Source organism: Gambusia affinis, linkage group LG02 (assembly GCF_019740435.1).
Source record: "Gambusia affinis linkage group LG02, SWU_Gaff_1.0, whole genome shotgun sequence".
NCBI lineage: Eukaryota > Metazoa > Chordata > Actinopteri > Cyprinodontiformes > Poeciliidae > Gambusia > Gambusia affinis.
The window spans coordinates 27,060,325-27,071,805 of NC_057869.1; positions in this window are offsets into that span (position 1 = coordinate 27,060,325).

Genomic DNA, 11,481 nt, shown 5'->3' on the forward strand with positions numbered 1-11,481 from the left:
AAATACACTCAGAAAAACAAACCCTGACAAATTCACTTCTGTTACCTCTTTCAGTCTCGTTCATCAGAGGGTCAATAGCGTAAAAGGTACTTCCTAAGATTGTGGTATCGATTTCCTGGATGCTATAGTGACCCTTACATTCAGTAGACGGCAATTCAAAAGCAACATCACTGACTCCAATCCAGCATGAATTTGATTTAGAGTGAAGGACATGTTCAGCCACTGAAATAGTTTGACTACAAATGGTGCCATTAAAATATTGAAGAGACACCACTGTAAGCCCTTTTCACAGAACATTGCCTTCATGGCCAGAACCAGATCAGATGAAGGAATGGTATTTCAATTTTTTTGGTTGACAGATTGAGTCTGCTCCAGTCTGTAAGATATCATCAATTATTGCCATCATCTTTATTATCCACGCGGAATTACATGTCTGAAACTTAATGATTTAACTTATAGCACCAGCATTTCTACATGAACGCACATTATGCTGACACTGTGATAAACCTCTGCTGATCGCTAATTGTCTGACACGGAGTATTACTCACCGAACTTAAGAAAGGTAGAATGAAACATGGTGCTCAAGAAATTGAATGGTGACATGCCTGGACTCAATAGTTTATTACAAAATACACCAGTTTTGGCTTTTGAGAGCACCTGTACTTCCTAATTAACTGCTAAGTGTTTTTCTGTTTTGTCACATAAATGAACAGAGGCAGGAGAGCTGGAGCTGCACCTCAATCTCAAGTGACTGACAGGAGGAATTTGCTGAAAGCATATTGTAATTAACACATTCTGTCTTCGTAGCACTGACATGAAATTTTCTAAAGGGCTTTCTGAAACAGAGTCTGAGCTCAGTCATTTTCAGCTTAGAGGAAAATTATATTAATGAAGAGTGGCAAAGTTGGACGAGCCGGTGTATGATTACCACGCCACAGGTAAAAACATGGCAGCTTTGCAACGTCGTGGTATTTGGACAAAAGCTTCATAGCAGAACTTGTCCAAACTGAAGGCAGCTCCTCTGAAAAGTATTCACATCCTTGGATATTTTACCATCATTCTTGCTGTTATAAATCAGTAACAATCAAGAAAATTCAAAACGAATTTCTACAAAGTAATGACCTGGATTTTTTTCCATTTACTGTAGTAATCTGTACTTATAGATCTGGATTTGTTTGCATGTAGTCAGATTACCTGCTTTGGACAATGCGTTTCTGTTATTTTATGTATTTTTTGTTGGGGGTTTTTTATATCCACAGGTCTGTTTGCATTCTTCAAAAAGTCAAGACTCACATTATTCCTAAAAATGAGGCAGCTGTAAAAAACAAACAAAAAAAAAAACATTCGAAGTAGGTGTGAGGAAGTTTCAAAGTGTGTCTGAGACTCACTATCATTACTGTCTGTGTGGGTTTAAAGTGAGAGGAGAGAGAAAATAAATAAGTAACACTGTGTTGCCTCTAGGTGACTGAAAACAGACTAAGGACTCAAAGCTTGGACATCAGAGTCTGTGGGGGAATCAACCATGTTACTTCCAGAAAGACTTTTTTTACTTTACACTACAAACCCTCTGACAAACAACACAGAAAGCATTTAAAGTTTCACATCTTCGTAAGACTTTCTATTATCAGAAACGTGCCGTAAATAACTCGTCAGTCATTTGGAGCTACAAAAAAAAAAAAACCCTGAGATGTTCTTAATTGACTGTAGCGTAAAAGGGGAGGTGAAACGAATCACCTGTGTCTACGTTTACTGAGCTTGAAGGATTTATTGAGCAGTTGTTGTTTTTCTTTTTTGGCTTTCGGGGCTGGAGAACTTCACATGGTCATTAGATGTCCACACTGTCAAAAGGAAGCCCTGAGACACCTGCGCAAGACATCCAGAGGCGAAGGACCTATTTTAAACTTCAACTCAGAACCGAAAAGAGAACATCCCAACTGGAAACATCACAAAGTGGCAGCACAGACCGAGACGGTAGTGCTGTGGAGGCAGCGGGTGATTAAAACAGAACGTCCTGGGAACCGATGGAGATCCATACCTGCAGACTCTGGAGCGCTGCTTTTCTTTTGTTTGTAACATTGTATCATTTGGATTTTATTATGGGAGGGATATGTAGGTGAGTTCTGTTTTTTTTTTTTCTTTATCTTTTCTTCACCAGACAGAGAAAATAGAGCAATGTTGGAAGAAGGAAGACAGACACTGGGATAAAAATTTTTTAAAAAAGTAGAATCAAAAGCACAAACCTGAAGCACCAGTCTGCACGTTTTGGCCCCTTGTAAAGCTGTGCCAATAAAAAAACAAGAACAACCCTTGCACAAAAAGTTTAAAAAAAACCCTCTTTAATTTCTATTTAATTTATTCAATTAAAATTAATTCAGCTGGGAAAACAATTCCTCATTATAGGCATAGTTTAGGATTATTAAGTCAGGCCATGTTAAAAGTTTAGAGGTAGTTAGCATCTGACTGGCGTCTTCATCTGGAACACATTTGGTATTAGCTAACGGCTAATGGCTAGCAATGCTATGTCATCTTTAAACATTTGAGATTAATAAAATGCTGCTATTTCTAAAATGTGTAAGCTGCTGTCTGGTTATTTAAACATGCAGGAAATGGAGGCAGAAAGAAGTCCTGAACAAATCAACTTCCTTCACTGTTTCAAAATAAATAAATAACATTAGCATAACTGTAATTCTGCAGCCTAAGTTAGCTTCTTAAGCTGCTTTACATTGACACCATTGTAAGCAGCTACTGTAACCAAAAATGCTTCACATTGACTATTAAGACTTTTTTCTTACTTAGTTTTGCTTCCTGACACATATCAGTTTAATACGTTTATTTTCACAGCAGAGTTTGATTTCAAACCCAAAAAGCAAGTTACAGTCTAACTTCCCGGATAAAGCCAGTAATGCTAAAAGGATTCTTGGAGGCGGTGGTAAATTGAATAATCACTCATGTCTCCTCTAATTTAGCAGATGGAACGGAAGGATAAGAAATTATTATTCATACAATTCTTCCTGGTAGATGGGTGCTGAATAAACAAACCGTGACAAGCCTCCGTTTGGCTCTCATTTCAGATTTTGTGGAAGTCGCTTCACCCCCAGATTAAATGAGGTTGCGAGGGTCTCCGTTCCAATAAGCAATTTCTAGTTTTTCTTCCAGCTATATTTAGTTCTAGTCAGACATAATTTGCTGAAATTGTTGCAGATATAAACTCAATAGAGGTTATACAGGTCCCGATACCAAAAAAAAGTAAATTTTGATGTTAAAATATTCTCCTGTTTGTACTTTTTCAAATGCGATAGCAGTGAGGGGGTGGAGAATACTCTTCCCACTGGAAAAGGTGACAGGTTTTTATGATTCCCACTGGTAAGTATAGCTCCTCACGGTTTTCTTTTTTTTTTTTAGCAACATGTTACACATGGGATGGAAAGGTGGCGGAACGTTTTGTGCCACCACCTGCTACGATCCAAGTACACAGAGGTGTCGCTTAGAGTGAACTAGGTCACCGTTTCCTCCAGCCTGCAAGATGGATGCCCTCAGACACCCATCCATTTTCAGGCTTTGGTTTTATTGTTCTGTCCTTCAAAAATGTATTGAAAAAAAATATGCACTTATCAGCAGGAAAAGAAAGAACTCGCTGTGTGAGACTTTTGTAAAATCAATTGCTAAGTGCTTCGGCTCTGTGTGTTTGGTTTGATTTTCAGCTAGCAAAAATGAGACAAGGCGCTAAAGTAGAAGCTTAAATTATGTAACTATCATAGAACTTTTATTGAAGTTTAAGCAAAATAACTAGTTGGATGGTAATGACAGATATGGATTGATAACGTTTACTGAAGCTACATAATTGGAAGAAAACTAGAGCTTCTGTCTTTTGTGTATAAAATGCAAAACATTATGATCACCTACTTAAAGGGGCAGTATGATGTAAAATTGACTCGTTTGATGCAAAGTTGGGGCTTTGCATCATGTTGTAATATTACCCCCTCATCAAAAACATACCTGGAGTGTCGCTTTAATTCTTTCACAGATGTTTGAGAAATCATTTCATTTCCCGTGGCAACCATTCAGCTGGTTGGGCCTAGCCCCACCTGCCAGGCGCAGCTCCTCCTCGTAGCTGCAGTTTCCAAGTCTCCAAGCTTTTGAATCACTGAGCAGCCTTTCCCCCACTCAGCTCCTTCAGACTAGCCAGCAGCAATTAGCAAACACCTGGTGGAACTGCACTTCAGCTGAGTTCATTAAGCAAGCTACTTCTCAGTGCAGCAGTGGTAAAAACGTTGTTAAAGGGTTAATAGAGGAGCCGTGTTGTGACAACTTCCTGAAGGCGGAGTTTCAGAAAGAGCAGGAGCTTCTTAAAGAGCATCAATTTGAAGGCGATAAATTACGAAGCCAACTATCTCTTAAGTCATGTTTGAAATAAATAGTTTTTTTAGAACAACTGAAGGTAACATAGTTTCTTGATAGTATTATAAAATGCTTTGAAAATATATAATTCTGCCCCTTTAAGAGAGTGTGTGTTGGTTCCCTGTTATTTACACATTCTTGCTCTGTATAGGAATGGACTTCTGAGGTTGTGCTGTTGCATCTGGATGTTAGCGGCAGATCCTTTAGATCTTGGAAGTTGTAAGATGAGCTGCGTTGGTTTGTGATCTGGGGGAATTGGGAGGCCTTGGGAAAACCTCAAACCTGTTGTTGTGCTCCACAAACCGTACTTGAGCCGCTCCGGGAGGCCACAGCTGTCAGGGAATGCTGTTTTCATGAAATCATATGTTCACAAGCATGTGGCAGACGCTGTAGAAATACTTAGAGTGGAGCCCAAAATCGTTCATCCCCCCTAGCAGGTGTGATCTTTAATTGTACCGACCAAGTTTCCTGTGATTGGAAGTGGCCCAACCAGAGTCCTGACATGAATCTGATAAATAATCTGCGGAGGGAGCTGAACATCAAGCTGAACATCAAGCTGAACATTAAGCTGAACATTAAGCTCCCTCTTCAGAAGGAGAATTCAAATCTAATTTCAAGTGGAAATTTGCAAATAACTGGCCAACAATGATTACAAAAACAGAGTTTGATTGCTGAAATCATTATGATCATTGGGTTCATTGGTTTTATTGATTTATGTCTGTGTCTTCACCACCTCTTAATTGTTTATTTATATCCAGTTAGGTCTTGCCATATCAGTTCATGTCTTTGTGTTCAGTTTCTGTATTTATTCTGCTGGTCTGCTCTTTCTTCTTATTGTATCTGCGATTAGCATTGTTCTTTCCACCGTGTATTGTTGTCTCTTTAAGTCTTGGCTCGGCTCCCAATGTTAATTATTCATTTTCCCGCAGTCTACCTGTTTGCCTCGTCTCCCAGCTGCACCCTGTTAGTAATAAACCGTTTGCCTTTTGTCTACAATCACACTCCTCTGTGCTTAAGCTTCTCTTATTGCTCTTCATATGCTCCACTTTATAACGTATCTCCTTTTTGTTGTAATTATTAAATTCTCACGTCACCTTCTGCCTGCCCATGGGTCCAACTAAAAACACACCATGGCATTAATGCGAATGCAGATTTTCCCCACCGATCACTGGAATGGGTGAAAGTTTTAATGAAATGGATGTGAAGACATGTTATCTTTTTTTGTTTATTTGGTGTGTTTTTTATGTTGCTTTATTGTCCTTAAGAGGTGTCTGTATCATTTGCAATAAGAAGCAAACTTTGGACATAACAAAACACACACACCCCCAGTTGGACCTATGAGACACATCAAGCACACGGAGTCGGTAGAAATTTGAGAAATGCAGTGCTTCCTACGCCAGTGTGTCTTCACAAACCCATTTATGTACATGTAAGTGTTTTGAACAGGACAGTTAGGAGTTGTAAGACCATCCTGAAGTATTGCTATCCCTGATAAAAACATGTTGGTGACATTATTCTATCTAAATCTACCAGGGATGTGACCAAATCTTTCTTACACTGATGGCATGTCAAAGTAACAGAAGGACATGGAGCAGAAGGTTGCGCCAAAGCATCACTCTGCCTCTGTGAACTTGCCTCCTTCTGGCCTCCTTCACTTACCTAGTGAGAACATAGGTAAGTGAAACACATGTACGTCTGTATCATACAGTGTAAAACAAAATGTGGGTCATGAACCTGACTCCAGTGACTGGTGCTCCATGTTTTCAGAGGTGCAAAGGGATCAGCTTGGAGCACATAGGTGCGTCTGTGGTTTTGCATCCACAAAGTATCTACTCTGACTTTTTCCGTCTCAACAAGCATTTTTTTTCCCTTTGACAACTGTTCTCTCCTCCTCCCCCAACAACTTGTTCTGTGTGGCAGCGCCGCAATCAGGGTTCGGGTTAGGGAGTGCCACACAGAAACCCAATAAATTTGCTTTCACGAGTGGAGCATTACAGCTTTCACTGTCTTCGTGCAAATCGCATCGTATTTCTATCTAATACACAGGATACAAAGAGGCCAATGTTAATATTTAGCTTGAACTACTCCACTTCCACTGTCTGGTTTTTAGTATCTGCAGGAGTCTTTTGCTGACGAACGTCTGTTCCTTGCTTGGACCGTTTGTCACTCGGCCCTCAGCAGCTACACGGTGTCTGTTGTGTTTCCTCAGGTTTTGTCCTCGCAACAAACATGCTTGGAATTCTGTGCAGTAACTCAGATGTGCCACTGTTACAGATCAATACAGTGTTGGCAGACTTTTGAATCTTTTGTACTCCACAGTGAGATGGTTTTGCTTGGTAGCTTTTGCTCAGTATCTTTGGGTGGGGGGATCTACAATAACCAGCCTGTACATTGCAATTCACAGACCTCACCATCTCCGCTTGAGACTGTTTTTTAAACTTTGGATGAAACGTGACATGAAGGACAGGCTAAAGTCAACTGGGCTTTCAGTGAGAAAAGGTTCCTTTATTGTCAGAAATTTGGTTGCACACCAGTGGGTGGAGAGGATGATTCAACACTGCAAATGAAAACAAGAAAAAAAAACAACTCTCCACCCTGCAGATACATTCACCAAACACAGAGTCCAAAATGGGATTTCTCTGCAACAGGAGAGAAGAATGAAATGGCTTTAGTACAGGCATATCTGTAAAATATATTTTATTCATACGTCTGTTTAAAGAGCAGATCATTAAAACTCCTTAATAGGTTGGTGGAAGGTTCTTCAGTGGAAGTTGAGATTTAGTGAGGGTGACAGAAAGCTAATTTTATTTCCACAAATGATTTAGAATTGCAAATTTATTTTTCATTTTTATCATCACTGATTCTGTGCTTCATGTCTTTGGCTCATTGGAGTTTGTGTCCTCTGAACTACAGAAACACCACAGAACTGGGCATGTAAAGTACCACTTAGCTATTTAGTTTGATATAACTATGGACCTATGTAATTAATACAATTAAGCAAGAAAAAATACCAGTGCATTATGTGAGGCCTGAATCCAAATATCTGCTTTATTTTGTTAAAAAAAAATAAAAATCACTGCTCCGGCTGCCAAATCCATCTTTTATGGAAACACGGAGACGAGCTAAACTCACTCAAGGAAAGACTGTTGCTCAAATCTTCTTCATTAAAACAAAGTCACGTCTTTTACAACATATACAGCACACAATATGTGGCTAACACGTTGCTAATTTTAACCCTAAGCCTTAGCATGCCCACACGGCACCTTGCAGGGTTACTAAGTAGCCTTCAGAGGCTCTGTCACAGTTAGGTAGCAGCGTTGACACTTGAAATAAACAGCTCATTGCATTTTATAAAGCCAGCCACGCAATTAAGGAGTAGCTAACACTGCTAGCATGCTGTGTCTGCTGGAGGTTTCTACACCTCCACAGTCAGTTTCAGTCAAGTTTTATTTGTACAGCACATTTCAGCAACAAGGCAATTCAAAGTGCTTCACTACATGAAAACATAAAAATATCATAAATAAATCATACAGTCAACAATCGGAAACACTATTAAGATCACAGTTATTTAATGAAAATAACTGCACGTCTCTTCTGTTGTACAGTTTCCTATTGTCACTAATTGTAAATAGTCTGCTTTTTCTAATGTTCCAGCACATTTGAAATTTTTTTTTTTTTCTTTCCCACCAGGGGGTCTTTTTGTGGGCCCTAGTGTCCCTTATATGACAATAGGCTGACAGGAAAGGGGGAGAGAGAGGGGGGAAGACATGCAGCAAATGTCGGCTGGGTCCGGGAATCGAACCCGCGATGGCCGCGTCGAGGACTCAAGGCCTCCAAACGTGGGTCGCGCTATCCTCTACGCCACCGCAGCACGCCCCAACAAAATTTTTTAATTGACTTGTCAATTAAAAAATGTGCAACCTCCTTCTGTCCAAAGGAGGTTGCACATTCCTTTGGACAGAAGCATGTTATTTTACATGACTACTGCCTAATAGTATTTATGTTCAAATCATATCTTTGCTGTTCAGTATTTCAATCTTTACTCAGCAGTTTTATGTATTTTTCATATTCCATCTCTGTGTGAATCTGCTTTGATTGCATGTCACCTCGCTGCTGTTGCACTGGAGTTTCTATATTGCGGGACGATGAAAGGAATTTCTATTCCTGTGATTTTCATAAATTTTTTTAGCAGCATTTTCAAAACGTTCAGAATACTATTTTTTTTTTTTGTTTTTTTTTAGGTGATTAGTTTTTTTGTTGCATGTAAAGCAGTGGAAAGATCTCCACATGGCAGCAGCCGTGCCTCGAAAAACTAGCCTGAAGTGCCGCACCGACTAAAGTAGAGACGATCATGTTGTAGGTTTGCCATTGAGCCAAAACAGACAGTCCTCCTTTCAAATTCTCTTGCTTGAGTTTCACATCATTGATAAGCAAGTGCAGACGTCCGTAGCGCGCTCAAAACGCTTGTTGAACATTCTGGCATCGCAACGCTTGACGGGGAATCCACCGCTCACTCCATACACTCTAGAAAATCCCTCAAAGTCCCAATTGAGACCATTCATGCTCTATGTGATTTATGATATTGTAGTGGAGTCTAATGTTATGCTAAGGAGGCCAAGCTAAAATAAGCATTGTTATGGAACTTCACAGCACCGTCGAATTTCCTCCTTTTCAGGCCTTGCTGCCGGTTTGCTCCCATAAATCTGAATTAGAGCTGTTTGGTTTGAGCAGAAATATATTATCACTCTGGCATGATTTGCTTTTCGCTGTTATGTTGTAGCTTATAGCATTTTCCTTTTCACCCACAAATTCACAATAAAACTGGGTCTTGCGCGGCTGAAAAGCTTTTATCTCATTAGCCAAGTTACGCACAATAAACAGTTCCTGAGCAGAATGATGAAGCTGGAGGGCTTTCCTTCCAGACACCCGCTGAATAGAAAAGGAGACAAAAGAGCAACAAGGAAAGTAGAAATACAGGCATTTATTAACTATAAAGGCCGACTTTCCATGAAAGGAAGTTAATTCCCGTCTTCGATCGCAGCTCTAACATCTCGTCATGTTTGTCAGTTGGAGTGAAGATGAGACTTTGTGGGTCCCACATGGGTCAGTCTGAGGCCCAGTACTGGTTGTTTTACGTATCAGCATTCAGTGAAGAGTATCAAGACTTCTAAGAATGCTCTTATTTGTGAATGAAACTATGCTTTTTGTCCTTGGAGGAATGCAAGAAAACTGCAAAACAGCTGAAACACTGAGTTCCTTTAAATCTCGATTAAAACCCACCTGTTCAGAGTTTATTTGAAACTTAATCAATTATGAATTTAACGACGGCATTTGACTTAATGTTCTGTTTTCATTGTTGATTCTATGTTACATGACTTTGTGTGTTTTGGGAAATTTTTTATGATATAAATCACTTTGAAATGCCTTGCTGCTGAAATGTGCTCTATAAATAAAATTTGATTGATTGATTGATTGATTGATTGATTGATGTGCAGTAGCTTTCAAAAAGAGAAAAAGCAGAAACGGACACATTGAATCGATTCACTTAAAAAATGGATAATTTAGAGATAAAGAATAATGTTCTCAGAATCCTCTACAAGAAGTTCTGAATTAGCATAAACAATTTTGCTTAAACGCATAAGAGTTTTTCATCCACCTGCTCAAAAAGAGGCTGAAGTAGGAGACAAAAACAGAATATGGCAGTTTTTTTTAAAAAAATTTAAGTCTTTCTCAAAAATAGTGAAAGAAAGAAAAACCATCTAGTTTTGGCTGGGATTTTTTTGACACACGAAACACAATAAGAAACACAAATAAACCCAAACACGCCCCCAGTAATTGGTTGATAGAAATGAACCGACCGTTGAATAGACATTAATTAAGAGAAGTGTATCATGATGACAAAAACACGCTAAATTAAATTAATTACCGCAGCAGCGACATGTTTATTTGGCCCGGTCTTCTTTACATCCTCGTCATTAGTGGGATTTGTCACAGCTTTTCGCTGCGTCGGTTATTTTTACTGCGTCATCCGGTTCATAATAAAAATGAACTGCGATCGCCTGTTCGTAAGAACTTGTTTTTTATCTGGCAAGCTGACAAACGTCAGATGAGTTGCAACAACCACTTTTCGCGCCGTTCTCTCGGGGTTGGACTGGTCATTTGTGACAAGTTTTTATTTATTTACATATTTTCTTATTTTGTAGTTTTTAGGAACTTGACTGGACACTCTTGTTACACCCCTGTTGTCTTTCCGTGGTTTCATGGCCTCAGATGGTTTGAGAATAACTTTTATCTTTCTGAGCTAAAATTCTGAGGAATATCTCGGCGTTCAAGACTTTTTATACGACGTCTCATAAAACGACGGCACGGCTACTTTTCATTCTGTGTTTTGAAGACTAAACATAAATGAGAATGCAGTGAATTATTTATAATAACACACACAAACAAAACGAAAAAACGTGCAATTTTGGGGAAATCAAGACATGCATACCACCAAATTTTCATGATGTGCAGCTCATTTATACTGCTAAAGCTCACTGTCAAAGTCTGGGTTACACCTACAAAACACACTTGCAACACTTATATGTTAAACAAACTAAAAAAAAAACTAAAAAAACAATCAGGATTCTGCACAATGAAGGAAAGAGAGAATACACAGTTTTATTAATAAAAGACTGAAACTGCTTGATTGGATCAAATGCAAATCTTCAATATTTATCTTTAGTGGAAGACACTTTTCACTTCCAGTGGATTTCAAAATGTGTTGTTGTGGTAGAAAGATTATTTAAATCTATGCTACTAATGCCTGGAAATCATTGGGGACATTGGAAAGGTCAAAAGGCATCAGAAAGTATTAAAAATGCCCCAACACGGATTTCCAGTCCTCATTCTGGTGGATTCTAATGAGCTGGCAAGCAATTGTAAAAATGTGGGAAATTAGAAAACACAGTATGGGAGAGCTGTATTCATGTTTTATTTAGGACAGGGGGGCTGAAGTCCAGTCCAGTGGTCCAGAGGTACAATCCTGCCACTTTCAGATGTGTTCTATCTGCGGCACTGGAATCAAATGGACCGCTTGTTACC